At 41.4% G+C, this 20,849-nt stretch overlaps 1 pseudogene; it reads left to right on the top strand.

Moving 5' to 3' along the window:
- LOC140486114 (NACHT, LRR and PYD domains-containing protein 3-like) overlaps positions 1–13,182 on the top strand; it is a 61,601-nt pseudogene extending 48,419 nt beyond the window's left edge.
- The last annotated feature ends 7,667 nt before the right edge of the window (positions 13,183–20,849 follow it).

The following is a 20,849-nucleotide window of genomic DNA, read 5'->3' as shown; positions in this document are numbered from 1 at the left end:
AACCCCATACCTTCTCTAAATGTGATATGCTCAAAGAGTGAGTAAAAGAAAGCCCCTGATTTCCAGTGTTTAAAGAAAAAAATAGCAACTTATTTTCCTAATTCCAACAATGAGCACTAACCAAAAACTATTAACAAATCCACGCCCCTTTTTTAACTAATTACTGTCTGACCCTCAACGCTATTAAAATGCTGCTCCAATAACACAAATGTCTAACATTAACTCAACATTAGTTAAGGGACAGAACAATGGCTCAGTGGTTAGCACTGCTGCCTCACAGCACCAGGAACCCGGATTTGATTCCCGCCAAAGGTGACTGTGTGGAGTTTGCACATTCTCCCCATGTCTGCGTGGGTTTCCTCCGGGTGCTCCAGTTTCCTCCCACAATCCAAAGATATGCAGGTCAGGTGAGTTGGCTATGCTAAATTGCCCAGAGTGATAGGTGCGTTAGTCCAGGGTAAGTAGAGGGTAGGGGAATGGATCTGTGTGGATTACTCTTCTAAGGGTTGGTGTGGACTTGTTGGGCCAAAGGGCCTGTTTCCATACTGTAGGGAATCTAATCTAATCTCTCAAAGTCCATGCAGTCACTCTGTGCTGTCCTGCTTCCGATATTCTTAATCTATCGCTTCTTTCCATCCTTCTAATTCTGTTGTCTCCTCCCTGGGTCATCCTCGTACTTTTTACTGCTTTTACAGGAAAAGTTAAAAATCACACAACCCTAGGTTATAGTCCAACAGGTTTAATTGGAAGCAGAGGTATTTGGAGCACCACTCTTTTATCAGATGATTGTGGAGTATAAGATATTAAGACACAGAATTTATAGCAAAACATTTACAGTGTGATGTACCTGAAATTATATATTGAAAAAGATCTTGTTTGTTAAATCTCTCATCTGTTGGAATGACCATGTTGGTTTCAGTTGTTTCATATGTAAATCACAAAACTTTTTTAAAAGTTATATTCTCAAGTGAACTTTAACAATTGGTGTCATGTTGGCCCAGATAAGGTATTGAAGGTGTGAGCTTTACAGGAAAAGGTACCTTTGACAAATAGTGCCTTCAGAGATTTCTTTGAGAACAAGGTGTTTATTTCTTCAGGTGGCAGTTGTTCTAACCAGTTTTCAAAATACCCTCATGTTTTAAACCCTAACATTGTCCCCTCTCATTGGTCTGATGTTGTCAATACTGTAAACTCAAACACAATTGGGTTTTGGTATCCTGAGCACAATTTCAATTAATTGGTTAAATTTGAATTGTTGTCAAAACAGCAACCAAAACTCAGGTATCCATTTAACAGCTAATCCTTACCTATATCTATTTTGGGACAGCTCATTTCCCAGCTGCTCTGCTCACTAACAGCTGTTGCTGCACCCTAAATTCAAAAAAGTTTTTCCTTTTGACTTTATGACACATTTGCACCTAGCAGCTCCCTTGCTGTTACCTCCCCACACAGATTTAGCCATGAATTTCACTGTTTATTAGTTTATTTCTTAGGCATGCTCCAATGTCCAATGAGTTCAAACAGCAGAGGCAGTAGCTGTGCAGATTCACTGCTGGGTCAGACAACAGAGTAGGATTCTTTCTCATTTTATTCACTCCCCATGTGGTCTCTGCCTTCGTCTCTCTTCCTCCTTTGTAAAGTGCCGTTGTTTTGATCTCTTTTTTTTCCCCAAAGCAGTGCAATAGCTTGTAAAGCAGTAATTACCGCTCGTAGAATTCGAAGAAATCAGCTCCAACATTGAAAATGCCTCAAAAAAAGGAGCCTCTCTTACTGACACAGTTTTTTTCTGTCCTCCTCTCCTTCGATTACCCACAATCCTGATTTAAATTTGGATGTTCACCCAATAAGATGGCAGGTCAACAAAACAAAATTAGCAACATCATATTCACTTTCTGCAGTGAATCATATTTGAAATGTTGGCAAAATTATGATGTCATTTATCATTTGTCGAAATGGTACCATAAATGCCCGTCCTTGTTGCAGATGCTCAGGAACAACACAAGGAGATGCTGAGACAGAGAAATGAAACACTTGATTTGAACACTATTCTAATCAAGGAGAAGGTTAGGATTTCTCAGTTGAACGCACGGTACACTGAACTGACAATAATTTCTCCTGTTCGTCATCGGAAACTGGTGGAGCATGAACTTATTGCACGTGGCAGGGATCATGAAGAATGGAGAGAGATGCACCTTCGAAGGGAACTGGAAAAAATCCGCATTGATCAGTTGTTCCGAAGTGGCTTTGCACAAGAAGTCTATCAGTGCCACACTGGAAAGGGACAGATTGTACAAATTCATTCAGGTTGTTCCGTCGTCGTCAGTGGAGTCCCAGGAATTGGGAAGACGACACTGTTACAAAAGATAGTTTACGACTGGGCCAGCGGGAACATTTACCCGCATTTTCAATTTGTCTTTAGTTTTAAATTCCGCGAGTTGAATGCTATTAACTGGAAAGCAACTTTAAAAGAAATGATTCTGCTGTTCTATCCTTATTTGGAGAAATTTCTGGAAGATCTGTGGAAACATCCGGCCAGTTTGCTGTTTATATTCGACGGTTTAGATGAATTCAAGGATAGCATTGAATTTCCTGACAGCCAGTCAGATGCCGCACCCCAGTCAATATGCATGGACCCAGAGGTTCCCTGCAAAGTGTCTGACATTGTCAGCAGTTTAATACAGAAGATGCTGCTTCCAGGGTGTTCAGTGTTATTGACGACCCGTCCAAGTGAACTGCAATTATTGGAAAAAGCTGACATCAGTGTGTGGGCTGAGATACTTGGATTTGTTGGGGAAGAACGGAAAGAGTATTTCCAAAAATGCTTTGAAGATCAGACGGTGGCAGCAGCTGTTTTCAAATACGTGGAAGAGAACGAGATCCTCTACACCATGTGCTACAACCCTTCGTACTGCTGGATTCTCTGTCTCTCACTGGGTCCCTTCTATACACAAGGAAGCAAGAAACAGCAGCAAGTCCCCAAGACCATCACCCAACTATATTCCTACTATATTTACAACATACTGAAAAACCACGGCCGAGAGATTGAAAACCCCCGCGATGTGTTGCTGAAGATTGGTGAGATGGCATTGAGAGGTGTCTTTGAGAAACAGATTGTCTTCAGAAATGAGGATCTGATCAAATATAATTTTCAGCCTTCGCAGTTCCTGTCTGGCTTCATGTTGGAAATTTTTGAGAGGAATGATTCTGCCCAGAGTGTAGTCTACACCTTCCTCCATCTCACCATACAAGAGTTTGTCGCTGCACTCGCACAGTTCCTGACTCCCGATCTTGAGGACATCCAGAAACTGCTCAATGACGTTCACAGCAAGGAGGATGACAGATTTGAGATATTTCTCCGTTTTATTGCTGGCTTGTCCTCCCCACAGGTAGCTTGGCCCTTGGAGGAGCTGGTGGGCTCATTTCTTCATCAAACAGCCTGCCGAGTGATTGACTGGGTGCAGGAGAAGGTTGAAAGCCAGGTCGGTAACACTGGAAGCAAAAGTGGGAAAAGGAATCTTCTGAATACTTTGCACTATTTGTTTGAGTCCCAGAATAAAGTCCTGGCACAGACTACATTGGGGTCTGTGGAAAGACTTCAATTTGGGGATTCAGACTCACAGAAAGCCTTGCCACTGAGCCCAATTGACTGCGCTGTATTGTCTCACGCCATTGGACTTTGTCATACAATAAAACATCTTGATCTGCGGAACTGTTTTATTCAGTCTGAAGGACTTCAAAGGCTGGAACCTTCACTGCACAAATGCCAAGTATTGAGGTAACTCATTACTTACATGAGTCAAGTTGTTAAATCAGTTTTTATTTCATCAAAGGCATCATACCAAGTTAGCAAATAAGATCAGAGGTTTTGCCAGAGCAAGTGTACAATGAACAAAATACAATTGATTATGCAAAAAGATTTAGATAATAGAAATTGTCAAAAGGGAGAAAAAAGAAAACTATATGAGATCTATTGTGGACAAGGACCTAAAATTAGAAAAAGAAATGCCATATTGACCAGACATAAATGGTTAATGAAGCTAAAAAGTGTAGCTTCATGGCTAATATTCAGTTTGATTTGCTACGTGCAACATTGAGTGAGACTTGATTTTTCCTGCCTGTGGGAAATCTTTCTTCGTTCATGAAAAAAAGTTCCATTTTGCCTAGCTGCATTTGTAAAGTATTCCCAAATCAGCACACGAAGTAATGTGGTCTGGCTGCACTGTCAGCTATCCGAGAAACGCCCTAGTCAATACAAAGAGAATATAAATGAGAAGGACCCTGTCATGTGGCCAATGCAGAATTTTTTTAAAAATTAATCAAAATAATTGATTAACCAGACTGAAATCAGCGAGTTTAATTCAAAGTGAAATCGCCTCCACTCTGTGCACAGTGTTTCAGTGCCTTCAGATTAAATACAAATCATACATTATCCTTATTATGTAAATATCAAACAGATTGCGTGGCATCCACTTACTTTGTTTCAAATTATGCAGCATTTGAAAGTATTTTTCAGATTGACATGATGTACAAAATACATATGCATGAAGCTGTGATTTTATTGGCTGAGAGAGGGAGCAAGTCCACTCGCATCAGACTCCCACCTGGTGGTGCTCCTAACTTGCAGACTGTCAGTGGTTCAAACTATATCATGTACTCCTCAAACTAGAAGTAGCCCAGTTTCTTTGGCAAAGACAGCAAAACTGGTTTATCAATCTTTTATTATTTTATAGTTTTTATAACAATTGTTAGAGAGAATTGAAAACACCCAGTATGCCTGAGATATGTTTCAGCACATTTCTATCCCCTTTGTGTTTATTTGAAGGTTGGAGGGAAATGACCTTGGTGAATCAGGAATGCATTTACTGTGCTTGGTCCTGAAGCACCCAAAGTGTCAAATTGAGGCACTCGGGTGAGTATAAGACTGTGCATGATCAACAGAACAATAACTGATCTCCACCATTGTAAATCATTATTATTATTAGCGATAGTTCGACTTGTACTTACTATAATTATAATGATGCTCATCATTGCTTGTCTGCTACATAAATCCTGATTAACCACACTGTCACTGTCACTATGTTCTCAGGTTAGCTGACAATGACCTCACGGCTTCTTCTATTGAGAATCTCAGCTCTGTTCTCAGCACAAACCGATCACTGAAGGACCTGTACCTGGGTTATAATAAACTGGGATCCTCTGGAGTGAAACACTTATCTGTGGCACTGAAGAACTTGGACTGTGAAATACAGAAACTGTCGTGAGTATCAGAGTGATTCATCACCATGATATGTCTCTAAGACAATTTGAGCTGAGGAAACTGTAAACAAAATGGGCTGACAGGCTCTGATTTCTGTATTTTGAAGCGGAGTATTGTTTGCATGAATAACCATCTTTTTATTCATTGCTGTCTGTTTTCTTTTTCCTTTCTTGCTGAGCCTAGTCTGAATGACAACGAGCTCACAGATTGTTGTGTCGAAGATCTCACCTCTGCTCTGAACACAAACAGGTCCCTCACAGCACTGAACCTGAACAATAATAAACTTGGAGACTCAGGAGTAATATTGCTGTCTGAGAGTTTGAGAAAGCCAGACTGTAAAATACAGGAGTTGAGGTAATTAACAGTCTTAGTCTAATTTTATTCCTATTTTCAATTACTACTTGTCAAGCTGTTCCCTGGCATTATTATTAGCTAGAGAATTGTGAATAAACATTGATCCATGTACAGATTATTGCCATTACTTTCTGTTTCTTGATGTCTCTCTTCAGATTAGATAATAATGCACTCACAGATTCGTCTATTGAGGCACTCAGTTCAGCTCTCAGTACAAGCCAGTCGCTGACAATTTTGTCGCTGTGGTCAAACTCTTTAACTGACCAATCCATTCCTGCTGTCAGCCACCTCACACCGAACTGTAAGAGTCTGCAGTGTATCTGGTGAGTGCTGCTTTTTCTTTTCAATGTATTTCTATGACTTACAAAAGGAACAGGTTATTTGATCCAACCAGTTATATCCAACATTTAAGTTCCATATGAACCTCCATCTTCATCTAACACTATCAGGGGAGTCCTCCTTTGTAAACTCCTCACAATGACCGCTCAGGTTTCCATCACAATTATTTTCTGCTGGGAGAAGATTCTCCATTCTTTCTAATTGTTTATAGAATACCCACCATGTCAAAATAGGTCATTCAGCCCAACAACTCTACACCAACCCTCTGAAGAGCTTCCCACCCAAACCAATCCCCCTTTCCAATGGCTAACACATCTAATCTACACATCCCTGCACACCATGGGTTATTTAGCATGGCCAATCCACCTAACCTGCACCTCATTGGACTGTGGGAGGAAACCAGAGCACCCAGCAGAAACCTTTCAGACATGGGGAGAAGATGGATGGATCGGATCCTGATCCCTGGCTCTGCCCGACCGCATTGCTATCCACTGAGCCACCATGTCCCCATTCTGTGCATTATTTGGGAAGATAAGTTTCTGCTGAATATTCAACTGTACTTACTGGCAACTCTCTTATATTCATGGCCATGAGATTTGTCAAATTAAGTATTTCCTATGTCTTTACAATATCTGTTCTTTCCACACTGCTCATTTTCTGTTTGATGACTACCAATGAATCAGTTCTGGAGATAAATTTAATGTAGATCATAAGTCGATGCTAAGACATATCCTGAACCACAAAGAATGCTGAATGTCGGAAGGCCCAACACATCATCTTCAACACATATAGTTTTCTTAAAGGCTCAGATACCCACTGAAAAGATCATCCAAGTGGAGTCAACAAAAAGGAGTAGAACACACATTTGCATTCAGGAAACCATGAAGATATGAGCTTAGTGAAGATACAGACTGGAAACTTTAATGGGTCTCAGCATAAACCAATCCCTGGACCAGACAAATCCCCAGTGGCCAAAAACGTTATAGATGCAAAGATGGTGCATAAGTTGTTTGATTTTCCAGAAAGTTTCATCTCCTAGAGAACTTTGTAAGGATTGGGAGACTTTAGACCAAATCATCATTAACATCCATGTTGACAAAATGATTTAAGTATCATAAAATGATTGAGCAGTTAGCACAATTTTGTATTAAAAAATACAGAAATGCTGCCTGACAAAATGGAAGAATTATCTTGCAAAGTTAACGAGTAAAAACGACTAGAGAGAAGTGATGAACATCAAGTTGTCAGCATTGTCATTTCCAGATGATAGGGCTGCTCTCCCATTAGAGAGAGACAACTGGTGGTGATTTAAACCAAGAGCCAGCATATGTCGAGAGTGTGGTGCTGGAAAAGCTCAGCAGGTCCAGTTCCATGCAATTTTCCCTCCATCTTCTTTTGAGCAAATTCCCAATTCCCAATTTGCCAATTCCTAGATTCTTTTATGTTTCCATAATCCATGTTTCGTTAACCAACAATACTATACTGTCTCATGAGCTCAGTTCATGGTATAACAGAGTCAAGATTAGAGTGGTGTTGGAAAAGCACAGCAGGTCAGGCAGCACCCGAAGAGCAGGAGAATACTGCTCCTCAGATGCTGTGCTTTTCCAGCACCACTCTAATTTTGACTCTGATCTCCGGCATCTGGAGTCCTCACTTTTGGCTCATGGTATAACTTACAGAAATAAACATCCTCTTCCTGTTTCTGTATCTATTACATATGTCTCACGACATCATCAATATTTATTACAGACATTGCAGCCCTTTCCTGCCTTGACATTTTTGGAATGTTGCAAGTGCATAATTTCATCTTCAATCCCCTTCTTTGTTTAGGCATATTTAAGTGTTATTGTCAAGACTAAACTTGCTTCCTCAAGCTGGACTTTCTCCCCAGGTTCCTCATCGCTTTCTATGTGATCAGTTTAAGGCCATGACTGACCATAACCCCTTTTGTCATACTGACTGTTGTCCAATAACTGTTTATTGTGGACATTGCCTCAGCCTTACGTTTGTTCTTGAGTTGTGATTTCAGTGATATGTGAAGTGCAACCCTAGCTAATCACAACAAATATGAATGAAATGCTGGCATTGCGTGTGTGTTTTTTGTTTCTATTTGTCATTGAAATGTTAACTCCCTAGTATTTACATTTTATGCATTCTGTTCATTTTCTGTGCAACTAGGATTGGAGAGAATTCATTTACTGCCAGTGGAAGGGAACAGCTGCACTTACTGCAGGAATCCAGAGGTGGCTTCAGAGTGGAAATGTGATGAGTTTATTATTTGAGAAATATTGCTCATGGTTGAAGATTTAATGACAGCAGCAGAATTTTTTTTCTGACCGTATGCAGACTGTTTGTGTCATAGAACATTGAATAGTACAGCACAGTGCAGGCCCTTCGACCCTCAATGTTGTGTTGGCCACAATTCTGCAAGTTTTGCAATACTCATAGACAAAGATGAGAGTGGTCCTAAGGGAAGAGTACTAAACTGGGCCAAGGCCAAGAATATCAAAATTCGGCAGGAGCTGGGAAATGTGGAGTGGACACAGCTATTTGAAGGGAAGTTTATATTTGATATGTGGGGGGCTTTCAAAGATAGTGCAGGATAGGCATGTCCCCTCGAAGGCAGAGGACAGGAAAGGCAAGATTCATGAACCGTGGCTGGCGGAAGCAATTGTACGACTAGCCAAGAGGAAAAGGGAAGTGTACATAAGATCTAGGCAGCTCAGAACAGAACGGGCCGTGGAGGAATATCAGGAGAGTAAGACCAGTCTTAAACGTGGAATCAAATGTTCACTGAGGAGAGGAACATGATCAATGTTGAGAATAGAGATAGAAGTTTGATTAGTTTGGATCACATTGACATAAGTAGGGAAGATGTGTTGGGTAGGCTAGAGGTTAATAAGGTGGACAAATCCCTAAGACCGGCTGGGATCTATCCCAGCTTGCTGAGGGAGGCGAGAAAGGAAATAACTGGGGCCCTGACAGATATCTTTGTAGCATACTTAAGCACAGGTGAGGTGCCAGAGAACTTGAAGGTTGCTCATGTTGTCCCCCTGTACAAGAAGGGTAGTACGGATATTCTGGGTAACTACAGACCAGTGAGCCTGACGTTGGTGGTGGGGAAGTTGCTGGAGAGGGTACTGAGGGATAGGATCTATTTATATTTAGAAAAGAATGGGCTTATCAGTGATAGGCAACATGGTTTTGTACGGGGGAGATCGTGCCTTTCCAATTTAATAGAGTTCTTTGAGTAAGTGAGGAAGTTGATAGATGAAGGAAGGGCTGTTGATGTCATGTACATGGACTTTAGTAAGGTGTTTGATAAGGTTCCCCATGGTAGACTAATGGAGAAAGTGAAGTCACATGGTGTGCAGGGTGTTCAAAAAGGTGGATAAAGAACTGGTTGAGCAACAGGAGACAGAGAGTAGTAGTTGAAGGGAGTTTCTTGAAATGGAGAAAAGTGACCAGTGGTGTTCCACAGGGGTCAGTGTTGTTTGTGATTATACATACGTGATCTAGAAGAGGGCACAATTGGTATTATCAGCAAGTTTGCATATGACATGAAGATTGGTGTAGTAGCAGAAAGCATAAGGGACTGTTAAAGAATACAGGAGGATATAGATAGACTGGAGAGTTGGGCAGAAAAGTGGCACCTCAGACAAATGTGAGGTGATGCATTTTGGGAAGTCTAGCTCTAGAGCAAATTATACAGTGAACAAAAGAGCCTTGGGAAAAGTTGATGGGCAGAGAGATCCGGGAATGCAGGTCTATTGTGCACTGAAGGTTGCTGCACAGGTGGATAGAGTGGTCAAGAAGGCATATAGTATGCTTGCCTTATTGGACAGGGTATTGAGTATAAGAGCTGGCAAGTCATGTTAACATTGTACAAGGCATTGGCTCAGCCGCATTTAGAATATTGTGTACAGTTCTGGTCACCACATTACCAAAAGGATGTGGACGCTTTGGAGAGGGTGCAGAGAAGGTTTACGAGGATGTTGCCTGGTATGGAGGGCGCCAGCTATGAAGAGAGGTTGAGTTGGTTGGGATTGTTTTCATCAGATAAAAGGAGATTGAGGGGGGACCTGATTGAGGTCTACAAAATCATGAAGGGTATAGACAGGGTAGATAGAGATAAGCTTTTTCCCAGGGTGAAGGATTCAATAATGAGAGGGCATGTTTTCAAGGTGAGAGGTGGAAAGTTTAAGGGGGATACATGTGGCAAGTACTTCACACAGAGGGTATTGCATGTCTGGAACACATTGCCAGCAGAGGTAGTTTAAGCAGACACGGTAGATTAATTTAAGATATGTCTGGACAGATGCGTGAGTAGGTGGGGAGTAGAGGGATACAGATGCTTAGGAATTGGGCGACAGGTTTAGACAGTAGATTTGGATTGGCTCAAGCTTGGAGTGCCGAAGGGCCTGTTCCTGGACTGTAAATTTTCTTTGTTCTTTGTTTTTTTTATCCTACTCTAAGATCAGACTAACCTACTTTCTCTCATCCATGTGCCAATCCAAGAGTTGCTTAAATTTCCCTAATATACCTGACCCTGCTACCACTGCTGGCAGTGCATTCTGCATAACCACCACTCTCTATGCAAAGAACCTACCTCAGACATCTCCCCGAAACCTTCCTCTAATCACCTTAAAGTTATGCCCCCTCATGATAGCCATTTCCACCCTTGGACAAAGTCTCTGACTATCCATTCTATCTATGCCTCTCATCTTGTACACCTCTACTAAGTCGCCTCGCATCCTTCTTCACTCCAATGAGAAAAGCCCTCGATCCCTTAACCTTTCTTCTTAAGACATGCCCTCCAGTCCAGGCAGCATCCTGGTAAATCTCTGCACCCTCTCTGAAGCTTCCACATTCTTCCAATAATGCAGCGACCAGAACTGAACATAATATTCCAAGTGTGGTCTAACCAGGGCATTATAGAGCTGCAACATTACCTCACCAGTCTTAAACTCAATCACCCTGCTAATGAAAGCTAACACACCATATGCCTTCTTAACAACTCTCTCATATTGGTCAGCAGCTTTGAGGGATATATGGACATAGGACTCCAAGATCCCTCTGTTCCTCCACACTGCCAAGAATCCTGCCTTTAACCCTGTAATCTACATTCAAATTTGACCTTCCAAAGTGAATGACTTCACACTTTTCTAGTTGAACTCCACCTGCCACTTCCCAGCCCAGCTCTGCATCCTGTCAATGTCCCGTTGCAATCTGCAACAGCCCTCCACACTGTCCACAATTCCACCAACCTTCGTGTCATCAGCAAACTTACTAACCCACCCTTCCACTTCCTCATCCAAGTCATTTATTAAAATCGCAAAGAGCAGAGGTATCCCATGTCTCCTTACTTTCAGAATAAGCCTACCATGGGGAACTTATCAAATGCCTTGCTAAAATCCATATACACCATACCTACTGCTCCACCCTCATCAATGTGTTTTGTCACATCCTCAAAGAATTCAGTAAGGCTTGTGAGGCATGACCTGCCCCCCCTAACAAAGCCATGCTGACTATCTTTTCCAAATAATCATAAATCATGTCTCTCAGAATCCTCTCCAATAATTTGCCCACCACCGACGTAAGACTGACTGGTCTATAATTCCTAGGACTATCCCTGTTCCCTTTCTTGAACAAAGGAATAACTTCTGCCACTGTCCAAACATTTGGTACTACTCCAGTGGACAGTGAGGATGCAAAGATCATCGCCAAAGGTGCAGCAATCTCTTCCCTCGCTTCCTGTAATAACCTAGGGTATTTCCCAAGCTGGCACAGGGACTTATCTCTCCTCGTGTTTTTCAAAATTTCCAGCGCATTCACCTCCTTAACATCAACATGTTTGAGCATGTCAGCCTGTTTCACACTGTCCTCACAAACATCAAAGCCCCTCTCACTAGTGAACACTGAAGCAAAGTATTCACTAAGGACCTTCCCTACCTCCTCCAACTCCAGACAGAAGTTCCCTCTACTGGCCCTGATTGGTCCTACCCTCACTCTAGCCATCCTCTTTTCCTCACATAAGTGTAGAAAGCCTTGGGGCTTTCCTTAATTCTACCTGCTAAACCTTTTTCATGCTCCTTTCTTGTTCCCCTGTGTCCATTCTTCAGTTCCTTCCTGGCTGCCTTGTAACCCTCTGGAACTGTGTCTGATCCTTGCCTCCTCAAACTTAAGTAAGCTTCCTTCTTCCTATTGACTAGATATTCCACATTTCTTGTCATCCAAGGTTCGTTCACCCTACCAACCCTTCCTTGCCTCATTTTGTCTGTTTTGATAATGCCATGATCCGTTGCAATACAAGGTAATGTATAAATGTCCAAGACAACAGCATTGATATACTTGAAGGAAAAGAATTGTCTTCTATCAGTGAGCATTAGTTACACAAACATTACTGATTTAATTAATGGCCAATATTCAGCCGAATATTTGTTTCATTCTCTGAGCATTATTCATAACATATTTGATTGTGGATTGTTGTATTAATCTTAAAACTTTGTAACATTGAGTCATAAAATCATAGAGATGTACAGCATGGAAACAGACCCTTCAGTCTAACCCGTCCATGCCGACCAGATATCCCAACCCAATCTAGTCCCACCTGCCAGCACCCTCCAAACCCTTCCTATTCATACACCCATCCAAATGCCTCTTAAATGTTGCAATTGTACCAGCCTCCACCACTTCTTCTGGCAGCTCATTCCATACACGTACCACCCTCTGCATAAAAAGGTTGCCCCTTAGGTCTATTTTATATCTTTCCCCTCTCACCCTAAACCTATGCCCTCTAGTTCTGGACTCCCCGACCCCAGGGAAAAGGCTTTGTCGATTTACCCTCTCCATGCCCCTCATAATTTTGTAAACCTCCATAAGGTCATCCCTCAGCCTCTGATGCTCCAGGGAAAACAGCTCCAGTCTGTTCAGCCTCTCCCTATAGCTCAAATCCTCCAACCCTGGCAACACCCTTGTAAATGTTGGCATTATCATATGTAAATAAATACATCAGATGAGTGCGCTTAACCAAGCACTTTGGAAAATGGAGGAATTTTCACAGGAAGAACACTTTTGGTTTCAATATTGGCCATTTATTTCTCTCACTATCCTAGCTCATAACTGATACTCAGTTCAATAAATGCAAAGATTGTCTCTTTATATTTTCTGCAGGACTGTACAAACTAATCAACACAAGATCTCACTGAGCATAAATGTTTGTGATCAAAAGGTGTGGCGCTGGAAAAGCACAGTCAATCAGGCAGCATCCGAGGAGCAGGAGAGTCGACATTTTAGGCATAAGCTTTTCATCAAGAATAAGCTCTTCATCACATTCCTGATGAAAGGCTTATGCTCAAAATGTCAATTCTCCTGCTCCTCGGATGCTGCCTGACCGGCTGTGCTTTTCCAGTATCACACTTTTTGACTCTCCAGCATCTGCAGTCCTCACTTTCTCTGTCATAAGTGTTTATGGAGCTGATGCTCCTGTATGGCCATGTAGCAGCTGGCCAGATACTGCCAGAGGTCAAGGACCTTTAGGTCTTCCCTCCTGAAGAAGGATAAATGGGGATAACATGAGGAAATGTCCTGCACCATGGAGTGTGGAGACAGTAAGCAACTTAGATAGGCAACTTTCTGAGTTTTCCATTAAGGAAATAGTGTCGTTCAGGTAGTTTAACTGTATATCCATGAGAGAGAGAAGAGGAAGGAATTAGTTGAAGCAGCAGCTGTATTTGTGTTAGACAAGAAGGTCATGCTAGAAGGTTACAGGTCACAGCCTAATCGATGATCAGACCGCCTCGGGATTATGAATCGTACATTGAAGGCTGATAATGACAGATTTTTAACCAGGAAGGGAATCAGGGGTTCTGAGGAAAGGCAGGAAAGCAGAGCTAGGGATCATCAAACCAGCCAGAATCTCATGGCATGGGCTGAATGGCTACTTCTGCTTTGACATCTCATGGTCTTTAATCCACGTTTGAAACTGGGTTGAAGAGAGAGACATGTGCAGGCTCCCACAGCTGAACAGCTTCCTGGATATTGAAACAAAATTCAGAGTCCGGGCTCTGGCCTGCAGTCACTGGGGGAGTGTAGAGATTGGATTTGAACCCTATCCCTCCTGAGACATACTGCACAAGTATCCTTCAGGTCACTGGGGCCAGTGTGTTGGTGGTTTTCTTTTTTAAGTAAGAAGATGTTCAGGTCCATTTGTCATCGTGAATCTGTTTACGACACCCAAACCTTCAGGAAAGGGGCGGGGGGAGACAAAGAGAAGTCACAAGCATATGAAGTGAGAAAAAGAGAGATACAAACTGAGAGCTGACTAAGAAACAGAGAGTGAAAGACAGTATTGGTCACAGCACAATATATCCTTACTCTGTCTAATCTCATGATGTACCTGCCCTGGGGACAGTGTAAAGAGGGAGATTTACTCAGTATAACAACATCTGCTTGACCCGGACTGATGAGTGCTTGATATGGATTGAGCAGAGGAGATTTACACTGTGTCTGACCGACAGTGGCCATACCTTGGGAAAGCGAGTTGAAGGTAGTATGGAGGGAGATTCACTTTGTATTTAACTTCATGTTGTTCCTGCCCTGGGGAATGTTTGATGGGAACAGTGTAGAAAGTGCTTGACAATATCTAACCCTATGCTGTGCCTGCCTTGGGAGTGTTTGATGTGGGCAGTGTAGTGGAATCTTTATTCTGTATCTAACCCCATGATGTACCTGCCCTCAAATATTTGATGGGGACAATATTGAGGAAGCTTTGCTTTCAGATTTTGGAGGTGATAGTCAGGTTCTTTCTGTTTCTGAACATTACAGTCGATATGTGTGAATTGTGGAGTTTATCTCCCAGTCTTTGATATTGCATGCGAGTGAGATTCACTCTGCAGTCAGGATCTCTGTTATTCTGTGTACATCTGATGGATTATGTACATATATTTAATGTTGATTTGCATATTTATGTTTGTAATTGTACCTTTAATATTATAATGTACAAATAGTTTTCTCCATGGTAGATCAGTTAAAGTAAACTGAATCTTTGAGAATCTGTCTTAATTATATAACTTGCGTGCCTTTTGAACATGGAGTAAATCTATATGATGTAAAATAAACAGTGCTCCAAATATTCAGCAGGTCAAACGGCATCTGTTCAAAGAAAAACAAAATGAACCTTTCCAGCAAATGACCTTTCATCAGAGTTTGAAATGACTGGTTTGGGGAGAAATGGACTTTATTTCTTTCTCTTTTGCTCTGTTTGAGTGTGAGGATTAAAAACGTCACTGGATTTCATAGAATTCTAACAGTGTGGAAACAGACCCTTCAGCCCAACAAGTCCACACCGACCCTTCAAACAGTAACCCACCTAGATTCATTCCTCTACCATATTATTCTCTGTTTAACCTGAAACAATGGGCAATTTAGCATGGCCAATTCACCTAACCTACACATCTTTGGATTGTGGGAAGAAAGCGGAGCATCTGGAGGAAATCCATGCAGTCATGGGGAGAATGTGCAAACTCCACACAGTCAGAGACATAAAGTCATAGAGATGTACAGCATGGAAACAGACCCCTCGGTCCAACCGTCCATGTCGACCAGATGTCCCAACCCAATCTAGTCCCACCTGCCAGCACCCAGCCCATATCCCTCCAAACCTCTTTTATATCTTTCCCCTCTCACTCTAAACCTATGCCCTCTAGTTCTGGACTCCCTGACCCCAGGGACTTTGCCTATTTACCCTATCCATGCCCCTCATAATTTTTAAACCTCTATAAGGTCACCTCTCAGCCTCCAACACTCCAGGGAAAACATCCCCAGTCTGTTCAGCCTCTCCCTATAGCTCTAACCTTCCAACCCTGGCAACATCCTTATAAATCTTTTCTGAACCCTTACAAGTTTCACATCTTTCCAATAGGAAGGAGACCAGAATTGCATGCAATATCCCAATAGTGGCATAACCAATGTCCTGTACAGGCACAACATGACCTCCCAACTCCTGTATTCAATACGCTGACCAATAAATTAAAGCATATCAAACGCTTTCTTCACTATCCTATCTACCTGTGACTCCACTTTCAAGGAGCTATGAACCTGCACTCCAAGGTCTCTTTGTTCAGCAACACTCCCTAGGACCTTACCATTAAGTGTATACATCCTGCTAAGATTTGCTTTCCCAAAATGCAGCACCTCACATTTATCTGAATTAAATTCCATCTGCCACTTCTTTGCCTATTGGCCCATCTGGCCATCTGAGGCTGGATTTGATCTTGTGTCGCTGGACTTGAACTTGGTATCTTTGAGGGGTCCTATTCTCTCCTGAGTTACCCTTTTTATTGAATCTTTGCATGTTACACCATCAGAACCACAAATGCAGACACACTGTGTGAAACTGTTCTCATTCCCTAAACACAGAGCCCAATATCTCGCTGCTTATTGGCTGCGAGCAGCCTGCTTAGTTCATAACTGAGAAAGGTGTCAATTCTCTCTGGTTGGTTTTGGTCACCGAATGCATTCCCCTGTCTCTCATCATCTCGCTGCACAAAATTCCTCCAAACTCAAACTCTGTCACTGAGCAGGTGCATGGCCATAGTGTTGATAGCTGTTCCCTGCCAAGGAATCTCTGAATTGGCACCACTCTCTGCTTCAGTGGGCAGCACTTGCACCTCTGAGGGAGATTGTCATTGACTGAAGCTGCAGCTCCTTGAGAGGAACAAGATTGAGATTGACCCTTCCTAACACAGTACTGAGGGAGTGCTTAGAATGGGACTGAACACTGTCTCTATCTCAGACTGTTGGATTGATGATGCTTCTTGTGTCTCTGTGTCTCTTTGAGTGATAATGTACGGAAACTATGTGAGAAGGAATTGCCTGCATTCCTCTTTGTGTCTCAGGTGAAAGGTGGAGAGCAAAGTAGAAGGGAAACTCTGTGATGGGGAGAGTGTTATATACCGGGATAAAATCCCATAAAAGCTGTAGAAAGTCTGGGGAGAGCACACTTGCCTTCACTGCTCAGATCTTTGAGTATAGGAGTTGCAAAGTCATATTAAAGTTGTACAGGACATTGATGAGGCTTCTTCTGGAGTATTTAATATCTAATGCTCTCATAGTATTTGCTTTCACTTTGAGCTTTGCACTTTTGAAACCTCATAGTCCGTTTGATAAGTATCCATCTCGGCTCATTTCCCGAGTAAACCACTCTTTGAAGTAATTTTCTATATCTAATAGATCTGTTCCAGCTATCAGTTGCTTGCGAAAAACTTGAATAAGGTTCCAATCAATGTGGACTACTTTATTACGCTTGGAAGCAATAGTATGTATTCACAATGACACTGGTTGCTTTGAAGTCCCATGTGCCAGCGTCTGACTTAGGTGGTGAATCCATTAGCCGATGGTCAGGCTTGAGTTTGGATCACCCGACCAAAATGCTCTCCCTGGATTCAGCAGCAAGGCATACATCAGACTTTTTTATCGAGTCATACAGCATGGAGACAGACCCTTCAGTCCAACTCATCCTTGCTGACCAGATATCCTAAACTTATCCAGTCCCATTTGCCAACACTTGGCCCATACCCCTCCAAACCTTTTCTATTAATGCTCCCATCTAGATGCCTTTTAAATAGTCCAATTTCCTTAACCTCATTCTGCTGTGACTGTCGTATTGGAAAATACCTGTTTTATCCACCTAATTGGTTTTTAATTAATCACTGTCCTATTCAAAGCCATCTTCCAATGTGTTCAACCTCACTCACTCTTCAAAGTTATGGTTGAACAAATACGAGCAACTTTCTTGAGTGTTCTTTCCCAGACCCTTCCCTTAATAGTCAGAGAAACAGCGGGACACCATACGCCAACACAGTTTTTATGAAACTACTTTGTGCCTATCTACCCTTGGTGAGTTCTTTGGTCAAGTGATAAATTTCTTATGTGATGGTAATCCATGTGATGGCCCCTTGTGACAAACCCAACACACAGAGCTTCAATACAACATGTTTATATTCATTAATTGAGAATAAATAACAAACACGACTGACTGCATGATCCAAAGTGATCAATGTGAAAGAAGAATAAATATTGTGTTGGATTCTAAAGTTTTTGACTGTGTGTATCAGTGTGTGTGAGTGTGTACTTGGCTTACAGAAGTTACCTTGTACTCTTTTGATAGCCTTTATCATTTCCATTGTTTAAATGATGCTCTTAATCCGCTGATAAAATTCTGGGTTTTTTTTGTTGATTTCAACTGCAAATATTTTCCTCATCCTCCCTTGGCTTTTTCTAGTTTTTGACTTTCACTTAATCCATGTAGTTTCTCCACCAGTTTTTCTATAGTTTTAGGGTTTGTTTTACTGTTTCATGGCATCCTGTATACTTCGGGACACCTCTGAGGTTTTGGATCTGGAAATGTCATTATTTCTCTTTGTTGAATCATGACTACATTGTGTCTGTGGACTCTAAATTTTGAAATTCTTGCCCTGCTGAGTCATTAATATTTATTCAAGCATCTGCATCCAATTCAAATTCTCCAGTCATCCCACAATGGGTTGGAGTGGTTATGTATGTTAGACAAGGAGAAAGCTTCCTCTTGTCTGTCTGTTAAAATCCCTTACAGACAGTCTCCTAACATTAGCATAGGTCACTATTTCATTTAACTAAGCCCAGAGAAGATCAATCGTTGTGAGGGATGCCCATGGACAAAATGGCTGATGGCTGCTCATAGCTAGAGTTGTTGGAGCTTATGGGAAAATACTTGCTTAATAAAGTAGATCAACAGCAGGTCTGTATAATCAAGGTTGTTTAGATGAGATAGAATGTACAGCTGCAATTGTTCACATAGATAAGAATATTTCACATAAATTAGTTATTTCTCTTGAATTGTTTAATCAAGATGTTACCAGGATGGAGGAAGAATGTAAATGCCTCAGATGAGATTTACCAGGGTGCTGCCCAGATTGGAGAGCTTGTTTTATGAAGAGAGGTTGAGTGAGTTCAAGCTTTTCACGCTGGAGAGAAGAAGGAAGAAAGGTGACTTGATAGAGGTGTACAAGGTAGTGAGAGACATAGATAGAGTAGATACCGGAGACTTTTCCCCAGGGCAGAAGTGGCCATCATGAGAGGTCATAATTTTAAGGTGATTGGAGGAAGGTTTAGGGGAGGTGTCAGAGGTAGGTCCTTTACGCAGAGAATGGTGCGTGTGTGGAATGCACTGCCAGTGGTGGTAGTAGAGTCAGAGACATTACGGGCATTTAAGCACATGGATGGCAGTAAATTGAGGGGTGTGCAGGTTAGGTTGATCTTAGGTTAAGAAAAATACTTGGCATAACATCATGGGCTGAAGGGCTTGTTCTGTGCTGTAATGTTCTGTGTTCTATGTTCGAACACAGACCAGTATTTTCTAGGAACAGATCAGAGGGATATGGAGAATTCACACTTATGAAAGATTGTTGACAGATTGAACATCCGTAAGTGGCGAGTCTTTCATTTCTTGTTTGTTTGACACACTGCAACAATCTTCAAAAGCAAGGAGTTACTTTGTTTGAACCATTAGGTTCTTCTTAACCTGCACAAAGTGTACTAAACTAAACGAGATGCTGAATGAGCAGACCTTTACAATAGTGTAGGGTTACACTGGATGAAGATTTGGAGATTTTCTTTGATTCACAGTTCCAAACTCTCAAAAAGAAATCTTGAAATGACTAATATTTGCAATCTCCATCTAACCATGAATTCACCTTGACCTCTTACAATGCTGAATGACATCTTTGTGATTCTAATTTTCAGAGATGCCCTGCACTGAACTCCTCCACCATTGCCTATGTTTCACTGGTGCCCTTTGATATGGACCAGACCAGACCCTCTCAAAATATTTGAAGAAGGTTGCATCGACTCAAACTTTTTCTCATTTAAAGGCAAATATAAAATGTCTGTTCCTGAAGCAGCACGACTGGTCAAACTATTCGACGTTAAGCAAAACACGATTTATTTAAATACTGTAGTTAACATACAATGAAAGAAAGAGGAATTTAGAGAAATTTAATTTTATTGGAAACTTAATAATAGATACAGCTGAAGATCTGGACCCCTGCTGAGGGGTCCCTTACTTCAAGATCGGTCAAAAGAATCACTAGGAGTACGATCTGTTTAAAGCATGATTACCAGTTTAATAAATTAAGGCAGTCTGGCGTAGATTTGTCCAGCAAAACACAAGTTAAAAGCTTCTGTGGAGAAATGGAGCAATTACATTAGAAAATTGCACATTATTTATATGCTTATTTTTAAGAGATAGTACAGCCTTAGTTACAATAAAAGACCAATCACATGATTTACAGTAGGTTAGTCCAGTGATACTTCCTGAGAAAGGGTTCTTAATTTCAAGAAGAGTCCAATCAACTGTATTATGGTGACATGATTGACAACAGGCTAATCTAATGATATTTTCTGGGAAACAGATAGTTATACGCATATAATCACCCCATATTTGCGAGTTCAAGGTTAGTTCAAATACCAAATCACTGTCTTATCATTCATATTATGAAAAGTCCATTGTATTCTCTTATCTTCTATTTAGCTTAACTCAGCAAAGCAGCAGTACAAGTTCACAGAGTCAAATCATTACTTTCAGCTATTTTGTTGTGTTATTTCAAACTAAGAAGCCATTTTGTGGTTAATAGAAATCTACATATACTTGCTGCTTCTGACAACAGCCTAAATTCAAATTTTAGGTCCTCACAGCAAATATTGCTAATTAGGGGTGGTAATGGCTGAGTGGTATTATCATTAGACTGTTACTCCACAGACCCAGGTCATGTTCTGGGGACCCAGGTTCAAATCTCACCATGGTATTTGAATTCAATGAATTAAGGATCTAATAACCACTATAAGTCAATTGCCAATTGTC

The sequence above is a fragment of the Chiloscyllium punctatum genome, chromosome 15 (assembly GCF_047496795.1).
Source record: "Chiloscyllium punctatum isolate Juve2018m chromosome 15, sChiPun1.3, whole genome shotgun sequence".
NCBI classification, from domain to species: Eukaryota; Metazoa; Chordata; class Chondrichthyes; order Orectolobiformes; family Hemiscylliidae; genus Chiloscyllium; species Chiloscyllium punctatum.
This window is presented reverse-complemented; position numbering and strand designations above follow the sequence as displayed.